At 38.7% G+C, this 21001-nt stretch overlaps 1 long non-coding RNA gene across 5 annotated transcripts; it reads right to left on the bottom strand.

The window, feature by feature from the left end:
• Window positions 1-7405: 7405 nt before the first annotated feature.
• Window positions 7406-9715, bottom strand: LOC145007616 (uncharacterized). 5 transcript variants are annotated; one of them, XR_013663011.1, is made up of 6 exons: window positions 9618-9715; window positions 9407-9474; window positions 9257-9331; window positions 8452-8547; window positions 7842-7936; window positions 7406-7731 (listed from the first exon to the last, which is right to left on the bottom strand). It is a non-coding gene; the product is annotated as an uncharacterized LOC145007616 (long non-coding RNA). The 5 variants fall into 5 exon arrangements; XR_013663013.1 differs by having other exon boundaries at window positions 9407-9535; window positions 9618-9713; XR_013663010.1 differs by having other exon boundaries at window positions 9257-9474.
• Between the last annotated feature and the right edge of the window lie 11286 nt (window positions 9716-21001).

Raw genomic sequence — 21001 nt, 5'->3', positions numbered from 1 at the left:
GGTTCGTGTAATAAGAACATCGAGCCATAATTTTGAGGATTATGATGACGTTTGTTAGTTTCTCAAACCATTAGATCTGAACCAAAGGTTCGATTAATTAGAACATCGAGCCATAATTTGGAGGATTATGGCGATGTTTGTAAGTTGCTTGAACCATTAGGTCAGAACCTTAGGTTCGAGTAATAAGAACACGGAGCCATAATTTGGAGGATTATGACGACGTTTGTTAGTTGCTCGAACCATTAGGTATGAACCTAAGGTTCGAGTAATAAGAGCATCGAGCAATAATTTGAAGGATTATGGCGATGTTTGTAAGTTGCTCGAACCATTAGGTCTGAACCTAAGGTTCAAGTAATAAGAACATCGAGCCATAATTTAGAGGATTATGGAGATGTTTGTAAGATATAGACTTCACTACTAGTAATCGATAGGATTGAAAGGAATGAAAGATATTATTTTAGAATAAGTAATCGAATTACATCGAAAAGAACAGTAAAAGTTCTGAATTCTAAAATGTCATCGTTGCTTGATTTCTTTCCTCTCGGTTATCATGCATACTGCTTTCAAAAGTGGAATTTATGGAGATTACGCATTTTCCACGTTCTTGGTAAGAAGGTCCAATCCAATGTTTCCATAACATAAGCTCCACTTTGTCTAACTTCGATCACTCGATATGGCCCTTCCCAGTTTGCACCTATTTTTCCAATAGGCTCTTGCCTGCTTGCTTTGTTCTTGCGTAGAACCAAACCATCTACTTTACACGATGAGTTTTTTACCCTAGCGTTATACTATCGCTCCATCATTACCTTATAATTGGCTTTTCGTATGGCAACTTCTTCCTGCTTCTCCTCTAATAGGTCTAGGTTTTTCCAGAGGTTCGCTGTGTGTGACCGTATCTGTGGATTTTTGGTTCATGTGGTCCGGATCATTACTTCAATAGGGATGACTGCTTCCGTCCCATACACCAAGTGGAAGGGAGTTTCTTTGGTTGGTGTCCACACCATGGTTTGGTATGCCTATAACACATGTTGTAATTCATCAGCTCATTTCCCTTTGGCTTTTCCTAGCCTCTTCTTAATCCCTTTAACTAAAGTTCGATACGTCACTTCTACTTAACCGTTGGCCTGTGAGTGAGCTATTGAGGTGAAATTTTGCTGAATCCCCTTTTCTTGGCACCATTTCTTGAATGGATTATTGGTGAACTATTTGCCATTGTTGCTTATGATGGTTTGGGGTAGATCGAAATGACAAACAATTTGTCTCCATACGAATTTGATAATTCTTTCTCCGGTTATGACTGCAACTGCCTCAGCTTCAACCCATTTGGTAAAGTAATCTATTGCCCCGATAAGGAATTTAAGCTGTCCTGGTGCTTCTGGGAAAGGACCCACAATATCAATTTCCCACTGGAGGAACGGACGTGGGCTTGTGATGTTGATCATATCTTATAGTGGTAGTGCTGGTACATTCACATGTATCTGGTAGTCGTGACACTTCTTAATGAACGCTTATGTGTCACGAGTCATGGAAGGCCAGAAATATCCTAGTCGAAGGATCCTCTGGGTGGTTGCTCGTGATCCTCCATGTGCTCTACACATTCCCGGGTGTACTTCTTGCATTACTACTTCCACTTTTGTACTTGTGATACATTTCAGCCACGGGGTAGAATAACCTCTCCTGTGCAGCCGACCATCATACATGGTATAATTTGTTACATTAATTTGTATCTTCCTTTCTTCTTTCACATCCTCTGGAAATATGCTCTTTTCGGAAAAAGGACATAGGGTGTCATCCATGAGGCTTCCTCCTCTAACTCTATCGCTTCATTTTGTGGCTCATCAATGCTCTTTTTTGGCAACACCTCCACTAGGACAGTCTTTGATAGGTGATTGAAGGCTATTGTGGCGAATTTACTTAAAGTGTCTGCTTCTTTGTTCTTTTATCATGGAAATTGTGTGATTTTGAATATTTCAAACTTCACGATCCTTGTATGTGTTTGAGCCAGGTACTTTTGGATGTGCGTTTCTTTTGCATCGTAAGTTCCTTTAATTTGGTTGACCACCAACATCAAGTCACTAACCACTTCAAGATGTGAGATGTTCATGCTTCTTGCCAACCGAAACCCTGCCAACATGGCCTCGTATTCTGTCTCATTGTTGAACACTTGAATTTGAATCATAGGGCATAGGTTGACTTGTCCCCATATGGGCTAGTGAGAACAATGCCTGCTCCTGAGTCGTCTTTTCTTCATGCCCCATCAGTATGTAACACCCATGTTTCTTTAGTTTCTTGGGTCGGTGCTTTTGGAATTTCATCAACATCTTTAGGAGTAGTCATCATTGATGGCAGCGGGTCGTCTGGCATTTTTGTCAAGAAGTCAGCTAGAGCTTGCCCTTTTATGTTGATTCAAGGTTTATATTTGATGTCATGTTCTCCTATATCTATTGCCCACTTCTTCAGTCTTCCTAAACGTTCTAGTTGTAATAGAATCTGCTTCATTGGTTGGTCGGTTAACACTTCGATGGGATGTGCCTGGAAGTATCTGCGTAATCACCAGGCTGTGTATACCAAAGATAAGACCAATTTTTCTACTTTAGAGTAATTTCTTTTTGCCCCTTGCAGTACTCTACTAATGAAGTATACTGGTACTTGATTTTTTCCTCTTTTTGAGACAAATGATGCACTGATCGCCTCATGACTCGCTGATAGGTACACTGGTAGCACTTCCTTCTTTAAAGGACTTGACATGGTCAGCAGTTGTTTGAGGCATCGCTTCAATTTCTGGAGTGCTTCTTCTGCCTCATCTAACTATAGTATATCTTTCCTCCCTGTGAATGTTTTCAATGTTTGGAAGAAAGGTATCGTCTGGTCTGCTGACTTAGCTAGGAATCGCCCCAATGTTGCTAACTTGCCATTAAGACTTTGTACCTCCTTCACTATTCTTGGTGTTGTCATTTTCAACAAACTTTCAACCTTTTTAGGGTTCACCTCTATCCATGTTTCTGTTACAATTTGGCCCAAGAACTTCCCTCTTTGCACTCTAAAGATGCATTTCTTTGGGTTAAGCTTCATGTTGGTCTACCGTAGCCTCTTAAGAGTCTCTTCCACATCCGCCAGGAAATCATCATCATCATTACTCTTGATTACCATATTATCTATATATACCTTAAAGTTTCTTCCAAATTTTTGCACGATTTGTCTACCAACCTCTGGTAGGTCGCCCCCGCATTTCGCAATCTGAAAGGCATCTTTGTGTAGCAAAAGGTCCCTTTCTTAGTATGAAAAGTTGTTTTGTCTTCATCAACTGCGTCCATCTTCACTTGATGATACCCTTTGTACACATCCAAGAAATATTTCCATCGGTATCCTCCTAACGACTCGATCTTCTACTCTATTTCTGGAAGTGGATAGCTATCTTTTGGGCAAGCTTTATTGAGGTCGGTGAAATCAACACACATTCTCATCATTCCATCTACATTTTTTACTAGCACTGGATTGGCAATCCATTTAGGGAATTGTGTGGCTCACATGACTCCAGCTTTTACTAAAGCTTCGACTTCCTTTTTGACGGTTTTGTTTCTTTCTTTAGCCATTGTATGCTTCTTTTGCTTCACTGGTACGCACGAGGAATTGATGTTCAAGTGATGTTCTATTATTGAACTTGGGATACCTGTCATATCTGTGGGTGCCCATGCGAACACTTCTTGATATATTTTTCAATATCTTCATCAAACCCTCTCGCAACACTCTAGGGAGCTTGACCCTTACTTTAATTTTCTGGTCCTTGTGGTTTTCATTGACAACTACCTCCTCAGTATCTACCAAAGAAACTCCTTCTTTCTTGGGCTCAGCTTGCTCCGGCTGTACAGCATGGCTACACTCAAGAGGTCAGCCACTCCTTCTTCATTAGGAAACTTGAGTAAACCATGCACTGTGGACGAGATGGCGTGCAGCTTCCACAAGTCGGTTCTTCCCAAAAGTATGTTATAGGGAGAGGATGCTTGTACTACTACAAATTCCGTTAATATGGTTTTCCAAATGTTACCTCGATAGTCTTCCAATGTGAAAGGCAGCAAGATCTTCCCTCTTGGCCACACGGATTGGCCCGCGAATCCTACCATTGCAGTCGTGGCAGGCTTGAGGTATCTTTGGATGTCCGAGGGCAATCCTTTCAAGCAATGTTCGTACATTATATTGACAGAAGTTCCGTTATCCATGTAAAATCTTCTAATCAGTGTTCTTCCAATCGCCACCTTTAATATTAATGGTTTCGTCCCTTTATGATCAATGCTAGTTATTTTCCGCTTCCGTGTTAAGTTGTCACTGGGATCTTCTTCGCCTTGTACCATGGCAATTTCACCATCATACTTTGGCGTACCATCTTTCTTCGTTGTTTGCTCGTCGACTCTTAATGCCCGCTTTCTCTCTTTTTCTCTTTTTAGACTTTCACAATCCTACGTCGCGTGACCCAGCTTTTAGTGAAAGTCACAATACTTATTCGAGTCTCGAGGATATTTTTTGTTTTCATCTATGTTGTACCTGTTCGGGTTTCATGGAGTATAGGCTTCATATGCTTACTTTCGATATGATTGCTAATGACCATTTCGCCTTCCCTTCTCGCTTTGGTGTGGCTTTCTACTGTAGTTGTGGCGGGGATGTCCCCTGGGTTAACCATTTCGCCTTGCTTTTTCAGCGCTTTCAGCCTCTTGCTTCAGGAACCAATTTACTTTTCATATCATTTCTTCTGCATTAGCCTATTCTCGCCTTACCAGCTTTCGAAATAGCTCTCCTTCTAGGAGCCCGTAAGTGAATGCTGCTATGATCATAGGGTCATCTCGGGGTGGCATTTTCTTATTGATCTCATTAAACCTCTTAAAGTATGCTTTATTCAATTCTCCTTCATGTTGTCGACAAGCGAATATCGTGTGCGCTTGTATATCGTGTGCGCTTGTTGTTGGAACCTTCGTTGTCTTATGAAACTGTTACAGAATTTTAGATACAACTCTTCGAAGCTCCTTATACTTCGAGGTGCAAAGCTTGAAAGCCAATATGGGGTAGATTCGTATAGAGTTCCCACGAAATACAAGCTCCATAATTTTAGATCTATTGGTATCATTTTTATCGCCCACTGGAAATTGGATACATGATCATCTCGATCTCCGGTGCCATCATAGGATGGTACCCTCGGCCATTCCAACCCTTTGGGAATATGTGTTTCATTAATTCTGTGACATCCCGGAATTTAGGGCATATATTTCAAACGATTAAATTATAGCAAATTTATTTGTAATTTAACTCATTCAGTTTTAAGTGCATCTAAAGAAAAATAAATGAGTTAGTTCAATTATTATATAATATATGATGATATTTTTATGCCCAAACGTGTAGACCGGTAACCAAATCAAACCGCTCAAACTGCAGCGCTGATTTATGCATCTGAAAACTGAAATTTAGCATTAATCTTAGGAATGAGCATATGGACCGGGGAACCGGCTAGAACCGGTACTGGTACTGGAACCGGAACCGGCACCGCAACCGGAAACCGATGGAGCCGGTCGGACCGGGATGGGGACGTTATTTTTGTGGATTTTTGGAAACGGGAACCCATAGAAACCGGAATCGATATAACCAAAACCGGTAGAACCGGCAAAAACTGGAACCGTATGATGCTATTTTTCGTGGACCGGTTCCAACATTTAGAGACACGACAAGAACCGATAGGAACCGGGAACCGGTAGAACCAGAACCTGTAGAACCGTCGGGCCGGTTCGGTTCTTGATTTTGACCGAAGCCGGTTCCCGGTTCGGGTCCGGTTCTGGCCGGTTCGGTCCTTTTGCTCATCCCTAGTTAACCTGTTTTGAGCAAAACAAACATTAAAATATGATAGTACATGTTCCCCGGTTTCTGAAAATATAAAGATCGGCAAAAACGGAGTTCATATGCAAAAGATACGACTGTTTTAAGAAAATAAACAGTAAAACATTGTTTTTCTTTAATCGCGTAAAACCAAATCGAACCGTTGAGGCACTTATGCTTTGTCGACAGGATTTCCGAGAGCATTTTTGGACTCATGATATAATATATTATTTAATTTTACACTCAAAATAATTTTTACGAAAATATTTACAAAAATAGCGAAAATGGACACCGCGAGCCGTTGAGACGCGAAACTTCAAACGCAATTTCCCGAAGATTTGTAACTCCAAAATTTAATTCGTTTGTTGTTCTGGAATCCTTGAATTATACTCTATCTAACGATGCTTTCGAAAAAAAATCCTCGATGCACGAATCCCGAGGCACCCAGTTTTTACATGTTTTTGATATGAAATGGAGGTATAACCCCATGTGGGGCCCACATGGGGTGATGGACTCCAAAAATCTGATCTCCTTCCCGCTGGTGATACTCCACGTGCTTCTCCTCTTCATCTTGGTGTGCAAGGCTTGCTAAAGGTACAATTGACGAGGAATGGCTTGGTATGTGAGTGAGCATGTTACACTATAAAAAGTGGCTTGAAGAACCCTCAAACTCACTCACAAATATCCAGCAACTTCCTCTTCCTCTTCCTCTAAAATCCTCTCAAAACCCCCTCAAAACCTCACCATTTCTGTCCAGAAAACTACAAGAATCACCTTACACCACCAACCTAAACCCTCACTAAATCACCCCCAAACACCCCCTCCTTGTATTCCCCTTGAGCTCCTACATTACCCCAAGCCTCCTTCCATTCGAAATATAGCTCAAAAATAGGAGGAAGAACCACCAAACCACTCATTGCCATCACCCCGTCACCTTCCTGCCACCTTCAAACACCAACTGCCACCACCTTATTTCACTAGAAAAACCATACCTAAACACCTCCCAGTGCTACCCTACTGACATTCTGAAGTCCCTCAGCCACATTCTCGTTGAACCCAGGCCAAAAACACGAAGAAAAGGAGACAGCAGGCCATCGGAAGCCCACTGTCTCTCCGTCACCACCTCTTCGCTGCTGTTACTCCACCACCTCCTTCTGGGTAAGTTGTCTCCACCCCACTTGATTTCGTTTTAAGTCTTTCTTGCATCGAGAATCACCAGTAAAAAAAAATCAATCGCGAACTTTTCTTTCTTCTCGATTATAAGTTGCGACGAAGAACAATATGCCTCCTGTTATAAAAAAACTAAAACTAGGTGGGGACCCCGCGTTGTGGGGGTCGGATGCGACAATTTTTTCCGTTACTATTCACTACCAAGATGTGTATCTCCTGAAATAGAAAACACCTTAAGAACTGCATCACCAACCTCAACAATTACGATCAACAAAAAGGGAAACATGTGTAATCAAAGTATTACGAATGCACATGGAAAAAATATGTTACACCAAAAAAACAAATGTAGAAAGATAAAAATGGACACAAATGCAGACAATGAAAGGAAGAACAATTGCATGTGATGCCTTACCTGCAAGTTTGCAAATACATTGCTCTTCTTCCTCTAGGGAAAAACATCCATATAAATCATACACCAAAATATGACATTACATTTAAATGATAAACCAAAAGACATGAATTACATAATCAGTATTCCATTGTATTCCATATCTGACATTAACCAAGAATTCCAAATAGACTCTCAGATGCGGCATGAACATTACTTGCGGTGGTTGTCAGTGCTTTGACGATTCTCACGTGTATCAAAGAATCCCATTTCTTGTAGCTGTGCCAGCTGTGTAGCATGCAATTCTTCCAGAGACACTGTTTTTTTTATTTTTTTTATAAAAAATGAAAAATATATGAGTTTGTTTATTTGTGAGATATGAATGATGATTTTGACAGATTAAATAATAGGTAAATAAGTTAGTTACCATTTGAATTGTTTGGCATTGTGAAGCCACTGGTTCCAAGCCCCCAAAAGATGTTCATAAGAATATATCCTATCCCATGTTGTCAGGCCCACCTGCTAAACCAAAAAACAAAATTATTATAAATATAATAATAGTTATTAAGATTTAATTTGATACACCGGTTTGACCTATTTCCCTGAATATACAAACGGAAAAATGATATCAAACCATGAATATCTATTACAAGTGAAAATCAACATTTGAGTTGACCTATTTGAAAAAAATGATAAACATTCTACTGGGTGGGTGGTTGCCTAGCAGACAAAAGAGATGTTGCATTGTGATTATTTACTATAAATTGTAACAACAGGTAATTAGCAAAAAAGTAACAGTCTAAAATTGTAAATTCAACAAATACAAAAACTCTGAACAAACCCAAACATAAATCTTTTGCTATTGCTCCTTTGTTCTTGTTTTTTGTTTTAACAAAACATTTTTGTCCCCTGCTTCAATGACCTTCCCATACATTTTTTGTCCCCTCGAAGTAGTTATTGCATTCATTGTGAACAGGGGCAAAATGGTCCAACTTTTGTACAATGTGAAGAATAACTAATAAAAAAATGCCATTTACCGTGTTTTTAAGTATTCGATGGAATGTGAAATTTGCATATATGTTGTTAGCTGGTGAATGAACATGACAGCCTGTCATATCCATCGATCAAAAAATCTGAAAAATTGGAACATTTTAATTAGAGCCTCTTGACTTAAATTGGAAGCTTTTCATGTATTAAATAAGCGAAAAATTGTACAGTTGAAATTCGACTTTTCCATATTTCATAAGGTTGAGCTAAGGAATTTTAGTTAAGTGGTATGATAATGATTTTCTGAGATTTAATTTGACTCATTTTAGTAAGCTAAGGGCCAGGTCCAAAAAAATGTAGATTTTGTACGTTTAAAAGCATAATGCTATAATTCTATCGTCATAAAATGCATATTATTACATGATTTGTTTTGTAGTAATGGGTAATTGAGTACAGATATGTAAAAATCAACATTTAGACATACCAAATTTAATCCTCATTTGATATTCTTGTAACATTTATTTATCAGTGTTTCAAGTAAAATGAGTTATTTTGTCCTTAAAACTTTTTGTTTAAAAAAATAGTCAATTTACTTTGAACACCGACCAAAAACATTGAAAAAAACTCAAGTAAGAATCAAACGGTAAAGAAACAAATTTTTGAGCCAAAATTCAAAAAATAGCATACTTAGAACCAAAAGTGTAAATAACTTTGGAAGACATGCATTGGCCACTAAATATAATATACTAAAACGGATCTGCATTAGCCAATACATGAACCATTAATATACTGTTACATATTTTAATAAAAAAATAAAATGCTTAAAGTAATTAGAAACCAAAACAATGTCCTAACCTCCAATACATGTATCATCTCTACCAGAAGCTCTTTTTCACTGTAATTAGTCTAAGAACCATTTTCTGCACTTTGCTGTTAATAAACAAGAAAACATATTTTTTGACACATTTGAACTCCAACTATAAAGTGCACATTAAAGTGACTTGCCTTGAATTGCTTCTACTTCTCCACTTTCAATTGCTTCTACTTCTCCACTTTCAATTGCTTCGCGATACCTTCCTCATGATTATTTGCACCAGAAATTAGGGTAAAACATGAAAAGCAAACTATCAAAACCTAAAATTGAATGAAAACAGAGTTTGTCTGGAACAAATATAAGGGGAAAAACCGAAAAACTATAATATTCCAGTTAACTTACCTACAGTTCGTTCTTGTAATCTTCTAGCATACCAATTTCAGGTTTCACATGCTTCAACCACACGATAGGAATAGAAGGAACTACAGAAAAGTAACCACCTGAAAGGTAGAAGGGATTGGTGTCTTGATAACTTGTTTACCCAAAAAAGTGGTTCACCCAAAGAAGCAGTGAACCGACAAATCCCAGAAAAAGGAAAAGAATGACCAGAAGATGAAGTGAACGGATATACCCAGATACTTCAAAAGAAAGAAAAATTAGAACAGAGGATTCGAAATTAACCTAAAAACTCGTGTGCAGATATTTCTTTTATTCGATTCCGAAATCCAAAAAAGCGAAGAAATTAGGGCTCATATAAGTACTGATTTTTTGGAAGGTTATTGGGATGATTTTGGGTCTCGATATGTTGCTGAAGCAGATAATAAGAGGAAGAACACCATATGGTAAACGGAGTCAAGAAATCAGAGGAGGTGTGCTATGAGGGCCAGTAGCTTCCTTTGCAAGAGATAATTTTCCCTTTGAAGATGGCGATGGTCATGACGAAGCTGAGGTTAGGGTTCTGAGAGGCCTCGTCGGAGGGTTCTCTTGGCAGCAGGATGACGGGTGGTTCAGATTTTGGGGGTGAATGTGGAGGTGAATGCAATTGATGATTTTTGTCGATGGAGCCATGGTGATGTAAGGAGGATGTAGGCGGTGGTCATCGACCCCAAGAGCCATGGTGATGTAAGGAGGATGTAGGCGGTGGTCATCGACCCCAAAGCAAAGCCGTAAGAAAAAAAGGTTGGTGAGACCGAAGAAGATGAAAGGAGGCGAGGTGGTGCCAATCTCTGTAACAAAACTGGAAAATGAAACGCATGTATATCGGTGTCAGAATCACCGGAACGAAGGTGGGAACGACTGATAAATTATTACACAAATGATTGGGCGAGGGAATAGTGATGGGGCGGTTGCCATGGAGGTAAGGAGTCTGATGCTCATCTGAAATTTGGAAGAAATCAAAGGGACAGGGGATGGAGCTGGAACGGGAAGATATTGGATAAGGACGCTGGAATGATAAATCGGAATATGACTGGACGAGAATATCAGCTCCGTTCTTATCTTCTAACGAGGGACCAAATTGTCAATACCAAATTTTAATATCAAAAATCTGAACATGGGTCATATTTGCAAAAAAAAAAAATAGGATGTTCACTATTTTTATGTTTTCTTTTAATATATATAAGAATGGCTACCGTACAAACTGTAATACAAAATAAATACACACAGTCCCCATACTTTTAAGTTGCCCGAATTTAGTCTCTCCTTTAAGAAATTTCAAATGTAAGTTTTAAATAATAAAAGTTTAATAAAAATATTGAAAACTTACCCTAAACTAGAAAAATACTTTCAAAACAAATCTAGTTTTAATAGAACACTAAATAAACAATTTTATAAATATTAATTTATTAGATAAAATTTAGAATAAATAAATTATTTTTGAAGTTATCCTAATTCAAAATTGTTTTGGTTTATTTAAAGTATTTTTGTGAAAATAAAATAAAAAATAAATAAATTTATAATTTTTAAAATAAATTTTTTTTAAAGGGATTATTTAAATAAATTTTGAGATAAAAAAACATAGAAAGTTTATAAATCATTACAGTTAGTCTAAATACACAATCTCGACCAAATATTAATTTTTAACAAATATTTCTAGGAAATCAGATTTATCCCGGAAATCACGACCTCTCGGCAATATATTCCGGACTTTAGAACTACTTGTTAACCACTCGATAAGGTGAGTGTTACGGCCTACACTTTTACATTTTGGGAGAGAACACATGTGCTAAATAATATAAATTACTCAAAGATATTATAATACATTTTAACTGCTCACGGTACGGGAAATCTGGTTTGAAAGGCCACTTCGGTTGCTGGATTTTAGAAGTGCTTAAATGCCAAAATGATTCTGTCCTCCGGTATTTCATGTCTGGCCCCTGTTTGTGCATAGTAGTTGAAAAGTATTGATTAACATTTATACAATACGAGTAAAAACAATATTATTTTTAAACTTCATTTATGTTATGTTATTTGAGAAATACTACTGTTAAAATAACATATGTCTACTATCATGGAGTTTATACCATAATTATATTTCGTTAAGTGAATTGTGTTATGCATGCAATTCACCGGCCTTTAATGTGCTAATGATAGAATTTTAGATATCAATTTGTTAGAAATTAAATTACATTGATTATTAGATATTCATTGGATTAGTGATTATTGATTATCTGTTTTAGTTCATTTTACCCGCTCTACACATTCATAGATTAATAAAAACATTAATGATAATATTTTATGTTTAATTGTTACAATAAAATAATTGGTTTTTCTATTTTCTTTTACAAACCTACCAATGGACATGGACTTCAAACTCTAACATGAGTACACGACCATGGAAATGTACTGATTGAATTCGTTACATGTAGCACCTGGTTCTTGGTATGTATTCTTTGTAATTAACTCTTTAAATATTTGCATTTTTGGCCTTGGACTCGGCGAGTTGAAGGACCAACTCGCCGAGTAGAAGCGGGATAAGACGTGGGACTTAAGTGATGGACTCGGTGAGTCGGGTCCCAGACTCGGCAAGTAGGTACTGTTCGGACAAAAACCCTAATCTGAGGGTTTGCACCCTATTTAAGCAATGTTATGACGGCCATATTATCCCTTATGCTCCCCAAAACACTTCTCATTGAAACCCTAGCCGTTTGTGCTTTGTTGAGGCCATTTTTGGTGTTCTTGTGTGGTTATTAAGCTTGGAAGGAAGGAAGGAGCTTGGAACTTGAGTTGGGACCAGTAGATCCAGGGATTTTACTTCATTTTCAGCAACTTCAAGGTATAATGCCCCTGTCTTGACTCATATATGTGTTTATTCATCTTTAACTTGGGATCTCTTTGGATTTCTAAGTCATATTTCGGATTTGGAAGTGTTGAGTGGGTTTGACTTCAGATCTGGACCATAAGAGGGGTCTCATGGCATAAAGGTGCCAACTTTAGGGCCATGAGATCCCCATGCACATTATAGGACACTTTATATGGATTTTTGAGCTAAAAACCCCATGCATGTGCATCAAGTTTGGAACTTTACGTATAAAGTGAACATTAGGAGGCCAGATCTATGGTTTTGGTGTGTTAGATCTCATTTAAATCGACTGCATGGAATTGGTCAAGATTGGACTCGGCGAGTCCGTTCTATGACTCAGCGAGTCCAAGGCATAAAGTCCCATATCTATTAAGGGTCTAAAGAACTTAGTTGGGTGTTAGAAGGACTGTAGAAGGTCAGAAAGGGTGACCTGTAACATCCCTAAATATTAAGAGTAGAGTTGAAGGGCTAAAAGAGTAAATTGGGAAAGAGCGACTTGGCGAGTCCATGTGCGAACTCGACGAGTAGAGTCGCGACTTGGTCGCGTGTTAAGTGGCTGACTCGGCGAGTCAGAGTAATGGACTCGGCGAGTAGGCGCTGAGTGGAGAAAACCCTAATTCTCCGGGTTGAGCCCTATATAAAGAACATAACACCCATTCCCCCAGCCTCCTTACTAATCCTCAAGTCCAGAAACCCTAACTCTTGTGTGTGAGTGGATCAAGTGCATTTGGAAGCTTGGAGAAGCAATTGTTGAGGATAAAGAAACGTTTGTTTGATAAAGCAGTTTAGCATAAAGAAACGTTTGTTTGAAACACAGTTGTAAATAAGTTTGAAAAGTAATATACAGAGTAAAATGTACAGAGAAATAAGTTTTAAACACATATAGTGTTTATGAAAGACATTTGAAGGAAACTGTTTAGTAAAACGGCTAATGAGTAGCCAATCATTTGAATGCTGCTTATTAATCACATGTGATTGATATAATAACTAGCATTATTCTACTTGTATCCCCGCCATAAAACATTTAAAAGTAGTTTAAAACATTATTTAAGGGGTATGAACTCACCTGTAGTGAGTGGTTTTGATGAAAATGTTGGATCAGTTGCTAAGTGTCAAGTGGTGACGTGAGTACACACGCGAATCCTATTTATCATATATTGACACATATATGAACATAATTAGTGTTATGAACAACTAATTAATGAATTGGGACCACCTTAGGGACTAGTAAACACTTATATTGAAGTGTTACAACCATATATGATTATATGAAGGGGTATAAGGCTTTACAAAGGAGTGTATGGCCACAATACACACTATATGTGTGTGTGCGGCCAGGTGTGCGGCCTAGTGTGCTGCCAACACATGTGTGCGGCCTAGTGTGCTGCCAGCACATGTGTGCGGACGTGTGTGCGACCATGTGTGCTGCCATGTGGTGTGTGTTGCCATGTGTGCGGCTAGATGGTGTTCTTGGTGTTCTTGGTACCTTTTATGAAGATCTTCAAGGAGAATGGATGATACTTGAGAGGATTTTCGAGTTCTATGCTTGAAGAAGTGAAAGAAGTGTTCAAAAATGACTAAGTGTGGTATATATATAGGTGGAGTGTGCAGTTGGGAAGTGTCTGAGGCCACAAACACATGTGTGTGGCCGCACACTCCATGTGTTGGAGTGTTTGGCCTCTTTTTGATTCCTACACTTTGAGATAACCCATTTCCACACTCCAACCTTGATTATAACACATTTAGAACGCTCCAATAGACCCTAAATGGTACTACAAGATAGCAAAACAAGTCTATTATTGATAAGAAATGAAGAATGCAAGCTAGAAATTTTCGGGTTGTCACATCATCCCCCTGTTAAAGGGAATTTCGTCCCGAAATTAGAATTTAGACAAGGAAGTAGGTACGAATGATCGAGTCATGAGGAGGAACTTTCTAATCGATTTGTTCTAGCACTCCTAAGTGAAATCGGGTTCTCGGTTGGTATCCCAACGAACCTACACTAATGGGTGGTGGCGATGCTTCGTCCGCTTAACCTCTAGGTTGAGGGTCACTATGGTTCAAATACAAAGGCGTGGATCTCGACATGTGGACTTACAAAAGTCCTAACGGAAAGGTACGGTTTCACGATCGAGACGCGAAGAGTAGAATGTACGCTACTGAGTTCACGTAGTAGGTCTAGTTTGTGTGAGGCACAGGACCGATTCTGATAAGAATCTCGGAGGTCCTAACTATATTGGATTTAGCTTTCCACGCGATACGAAGCGTATTAAGCCATTCCCAGAGTGAGTTCTCCTAAAGAACTGGGTCATTCACTTGGAATCTCCAAGGTTTCTTCTTCTTGTTTAACTTCCCAATCAAGGGCCACCCCTTGATGGGTCAGAGTCAAAAGGGTTTCTGTGATTTACGAGGAGTTCTGGATGAACTATGACAGTAGGTCTGTAAGACCTAGAATTTGGCGAATTTTTGTCGGTGTCTCCGGTGTCGACAAACTCTCAACGATTTCGGATAATTGCCAGAGTACTCTAGAATTTCCACATCACTAATAGTGTGTCTTTAGGAAATTTTGACTCTTCAATTCCAAAACTCGAGTTCATAGAAGTTTGCGAAAAGTTCCTCTGAAGGTAATGTTTCCATGGGTTCCTTCTTACTACTAGGGTAGATAAGTAAGTCATTACATGGAGAAACGACGATCTGATCCCAGTAAGAAAGACGTACCCTACTCATTTAGCTCATGAAAGCTATGGGTGCGTTGGTCCTATTCGAAGGATATCACTACGGACTTGAAGTGTCCGCATCGAGTTCGGAAGATAGTCTTCCGGACATCCTTCCCTAACACTCGAACTGGTGATATTCGGATCTCCGATCCATTTTTGAAAGTAATTCTTTCCTTACGTTTGCTCAACCATTTCATCTATGCGAGGCAGAGATAATGATTTCTAATGAAAAATCTTGACGGAGTCCTCGATATCCGAGGCACATACGATGCAATCCGTCAATCTCTAGGAGAATAAGACTGGGGGTTCTCCAGGGTGAGAAGCCTAGTCTTCTTATTCTATCGTTGTGCAGTTCGTTAAGTTGTCTGTACTGTTCTGGTATTTCCGTAGGTGTTTAGACTATAGGGCGATCTGTTTGCAAGAGTCGTACTAGGTTCTAAGTTTGTTCACATGACGATTCGATTACTCGTATGCTTAGGCAGTTCTCCATCCTGAAGTTCATATTAGAATTCATACATGTTTTCACAATCACAATCTCGTGTATACGAGTCGTATATAATTAAGATTGAAAAGGTAGTCGAATAACTATTTCTTCTTTAAGCTCACATCCCATCGGGGAAAAAGAGATTAAAGTGCAATCATCAATTCTAAACCTGTAGAACCTTGATTATATATCACTCTTATGTATACATTCCTTGGTGGTAGATTAATCGTATGAATCCTTGGATTGAACTTGACGTACTGTACGAGTGGTACCTCGGGGATTTCTTCGGAAAGAAAAAATCTAAGAGGTACTCCTGGCATGAGTACTTCGGTGTTTTGATATGACGGCTTCGCTGGAAAGGCGATCTAGAAGAAAGAGATGTACGTATGAAGCTGGTATGGTGTCGATCAAATTGAATCTAGTTGTATGATAATGTCGGAATCATACAGAAACTTAAAGACATTAGATTGAACATAAGACGTGTACAGACAAAACACAACCGTGCAACCATCAACAGAGTTACACTACTTTAGATTTACAACAAGACCATTGCTGCGAATAAGATATACTACAAAAGACAAGTATACGCAGCATGAGCATCCCTATAAAGACAAGATCTCGCAAAAGGTAAGACCCTAGTTACACTAGTTCTGGATAGTTTATAAGTCTGTTACTACGAAACGCCTTAATTACATTAACAAGGGTTCCGGAGTAGGTTCCCCTGCAGCTATGATCCTGAGAATCCTCCCATCTGCGCCAAAGTTCTTTGCTATAGGGCAATCCTTTTTGAAGTGTCCTATCTCCCCGCATTTGTGGCATGACTGGCTAGTACTAGCTTTGGTGACGGGATTGCGGTGTTTAGCCAGTGTTATGTAGACACGAGTGCCTTCCTCGTTACTCCACTTTGAAAACTGCTTCCTAAAGCGTTCGGCATTATAACTACTCTCGTGTGTAGGGTTAGTCCCGATGAAAGGGACTTGAGTGATGGGTCGTGCCGGTGCTCCACAGTTACGAGCATGGTGCCCTATGTTTAGGCAATTGCAACATTGCATCTCATAGCAAGCCCCATGATGATGGAAACTACACTTATCACACTTCGGGAGTTTTCCCTTGTATGGCCTGCTCGGTACGGGAACGACAGGGGTTTCCATTTGCTGCTATTGTATAGCCAACCTTTGGGATCTCTTGCGTTCTTTCCGGGCTTGACGCTTTCGTTTCTTGTTCTTTGCTTTTCGGCTTTGCGAGCCTGTGACTGTTACTGTTTTGCGACTTCCTGGATGGATACCACGATTGGAAGATTCATTCCCATCAGTAGCTTGGACTGTGCTAATAGCGCTACGGTGCGCAAGGACCGCGGTTATGGTAGCCACCACGGCAGCTGTAACTGTTGTTTGAAAGGTAGCGGTGTTCATAGGAAAAGCGGAGGTTTCGTTGTTCGACTGATTGCTTCCGGATGACGACATGATTCTGTAACACGAAAGATAAGGATTTTGTGAGCAATTCTGGTTGACCCTAGGGGTACTTCGATTGTTCAAGTAAAGAGTAAGACTATGTTCTCGAAAGTTTGACCGACATCCCTATAATGCAGTCCTAGTACGGATTGGAAGTATGTTCACGGAGGTTTGACCTACATCCCTATGATGCATTCCTAGTACAAATTGAAGTGAGTTTGTAGAATGGTCTCAAGACGTTTGTCGTTCAATTCGAGGTATCGTGGGTTGGTGAATAACAGGATCCAACCACTAAAAGAGACTTGGAATGTCTCCGGAGCTAAATTACTATAGTTCAATGACTTGACTAAATCATGATTCAGATAGACTCCAATGAAAGTATGATAAAAGTACTTGAATGAATAATGACACAGAAGTTAGCCGACTGTCAATATCTTTTATATTCATGACGTAAAGATTCGGGAAAATAACCTTGTAAAGGTCTTACATCATATCCGTAGAAGATAGTTCTTGACAGCATAACGACCTAACCAAAAGTACTTACAGTACAAGGTGATTTCATAGAAAATGCCACATCGGGCAAAGACTGAAAACGATTACTTTCTAAAAAGGAAAGTAAGGTAAAGAATCTACTACTGACGACGGTCATCCCTCTGGTGAACTCTCAGTTTAGCCAGTTGACGTTCCACATCAAGTAGGTGTCTTTCGTACACCCTCTGGCGTACTCGGAGCTCTATGACTTCGGCTCGTGATTCATCCAGTGTTTGCAGTAGGGTTTCATGGTTTCTCTCAAATCTCTCGCGAGCATCTTCTAGACGAATGGTGCGGAGGGTATGCATTCTTGTATTGGCGACAACCTTAGTGATCTGATGTAGGGCTGTCCTGCCTTGAATCTCATTTTGGGCCACTCTGCGGACCAAGATTGGCAAGATTCTATCTGCTGAGCCCTCATTGCTCAGGTCGTAAAAGCTTCAGTCGCCATTAAATGGCATGGGCTGATCTTGTCCTTGGCTCCATGTTTCTAAACATTCCACCCACTCAGGCGTCGGGCCATGAAAAGCCGGACGAGGGTTAGGAGTTGGAAAGGAAGCTGCTTAGGGTAGGTTCTCAACCTTTGGTTCGGAATTAGCATAGTCCGAAGGGTTTTCATCATGGTGATCATTCAAAGTGATAGGATGATCATTCTCTGGTCCTTCTCCAAACCAACCAGAAATGACTTCGTTCGGGAGATACTGGTTGCCGCGGGGATGGAGTCCAGCCATGTTATCTATGCGAGAATTGGGGTAAGAAATAATTATTAGACGAACTATCTAGATAATTATTTTAGTAAATCTTCATTAGTTACATCGCTATTTGTGAAGTGCATACCAGTTATATGTAATCGAAACACGATAGGCCTTCGAATAAGTGATCCTAACTCCAAATTCACACAGAATCGGGGTGAAGTAAAATTTCACAGATTCTAAGTCTATAACATCCTAATTACATATAGCCTTAGTGTATCCACTTAGCAACTGTCAACTTAGAAATGAAGATCCCATTTTAGTTCTCAAGTATAAAGTACTTATAGTAACACCAAATACTCCTATAGTATTTTAATTTTAATGTTATGTTCTATTGTTCTCATTGTGGTAGGGTTGGTAAGATTTTATCATTGTTGCAACCACATAATTACACTTAGGCACATGCTAGTCGACCCTCGGATAATATAGGTGATCAGGCTATATCTTCCCAGTTTTGACCATATGTCTCTAAGCCCACCTGTGTTGCCCAACAATCGTAATTCTTTTGTACTGTCCTAGTGACACTAATTTTAGTATGAATGCAAGCACGTATACTTACTTAAATATTTTAGTATTTAAAGTATAAACTCTTGGTCAGAGTATTTTTAATCCCTTATGTATTTATAGTTAGTATATCTTTTATGGGTTGATATACTTAATTCACTATAAACAATGCTCTGATACCAATCTGTCACACTCTAAAACCAAGAACGGCGGAAACGTTCTGGGGCGGAGGACGTCATGTACAGTAGCACAACAATGTAAAGTAGTAAACAAGCAACAACATCATCCATTGCATTAATAATATAAATATTATACAAATGTGTTCTGTCAAATTTTGATAAACACTAAAGCATAAATCAAAATGAAAGATGGGTCTTCAACGAGCTCCATCTTCCCAAATCCTTGCATCTGTACCTGTCTATGATGACCTGAGGATACAAGTAATTTTGAAAGCGAGTATCAACTTTGGAGCTGGTGAGATCATAAGTATTTTAGTGTCTTAATTTGTATGAAAATACTTGTATGTATTTGAAATGTAAGTATTTGTATGTATACAAATTGTAAGTATTGAAAATGTAAATGAACTGTAGGTATGAAAATGTTTGTAAAACAACTGTAAACGTTTGAAAAGCCCTAGAAATCACAAGGTAAAGATAAGAATGAGGATTATATAACAGAATCTATACAAATAAAATGTACTAGTAATTCTTGTAAGTGTACTCATGTTAATATGATCATGTGACCATATCTATGTAGTAGTATGGTAATGTATTGTAATGTTCTAGCTAGTATTGTACATGCTCTCTACCTAGCAAGTATAGTAATGTACTCGTTCTAGTATCATTGTATATGTTCTCTTTCTAGTATAGTTGTATATGTTCTTCTCTAGTATAGTTGTATATGCTCTTCTTTAGTATAGTTGTATATGTTCTTCTCTAGTATAGTTGTATATGTTCTTCTCTAGTATAGTTGTATACATTCTTCTCTAGTATAGTTGTATGTGTTCACATAGTAGTAAGTATTGACTCGTGAATGAACTGACTCATAGTATGATATTGTGTTCTAGTAATAGCTCTAGTATCTTCCTAAACTACCCATATGGTAGTTTACTAGTAATCTAACTGGTACGTATGGACATGGATGTATACCCTTGCTACCCAAGGGCATGGGATGAATTGGAAGGACCTTTATGACTATATGTGTACATGTGATATATAACTAATGTTTAAACGACCTTCGGACGAATACCCGATATCCCACCAGACCACATCTCAAGCGCGAAAAGGAAATAGGGTGGACAGCCTTCCTAAGTCTTTTAAACATTTCTTATATAACTATACATATAGAGGCATGTAATTTATAATATAAGAGCATAAAATAAGATTTGTAAAACCTTTTGAACATAAATATTTTCTAAGAAAAGACCGACTTGGTGTCGATCTATAAAATGGTTTTGAAGGCATGGGTTTGATAAAGCAGTTTAGTATAAAGAAACGTTTGTTTGAAACACAGTTGTAAATAAGTTTGAAAAGTAATATACAAAGTAAAATGTACAGAGAAATAAGGAGTTTTAAACACATATAGTGTTTATGAAAGACATTTGAAGGAAACTATTTAGTAAAACGGCTAATGAGTAGCCAATCATTTGAATGTTGCTTATTAATCACATGTGATTGATATAATAACTAGCATAATTCTACTTGTATCCCCCCATAAAACATTTAAAAGTAGTTTAAAACATTATTTAAGGGGTATGAACTCACCTGTAGTGAGTCGTTCTGATGAAAATGTTGGATCAATTGCTAAGTGTCAAGTGGTGACTTGAGTACACACGCGAATCCTATTTATCATATATTGACACATATATGAACATAATTAGTGTTATAAACAACTAATTAATGAATTGGGACCACCTTAGGGACTAGTAAACACTTATATTGAAGTGTTACAACCATATATGATTGTATGGAGGGGTATAAGGCTTTACAAAGGAGTGTATGGCCACAATACACACTATATGCGTGTGTGCGGCCAGGTGTGCGGCCT

Source organism: Lactuca saligna, chromosome 7 (assembly GCF_052625555.1).
Source record: "Lactuca saligna cultivar CGN05327 chromosome 7, ASM5262555v1, whole genome shotgun sequence".
Classification (NCBI taxonomy): Eukaryota; Viridiplantae; Streptophyta; class Magnoliopsida; order Asterales; family Asteraceae; genus Lactuca; species Lactuca saligna.
This window is presented reverse-complemented; position numbering and strand designations above follow the sequence as displayed.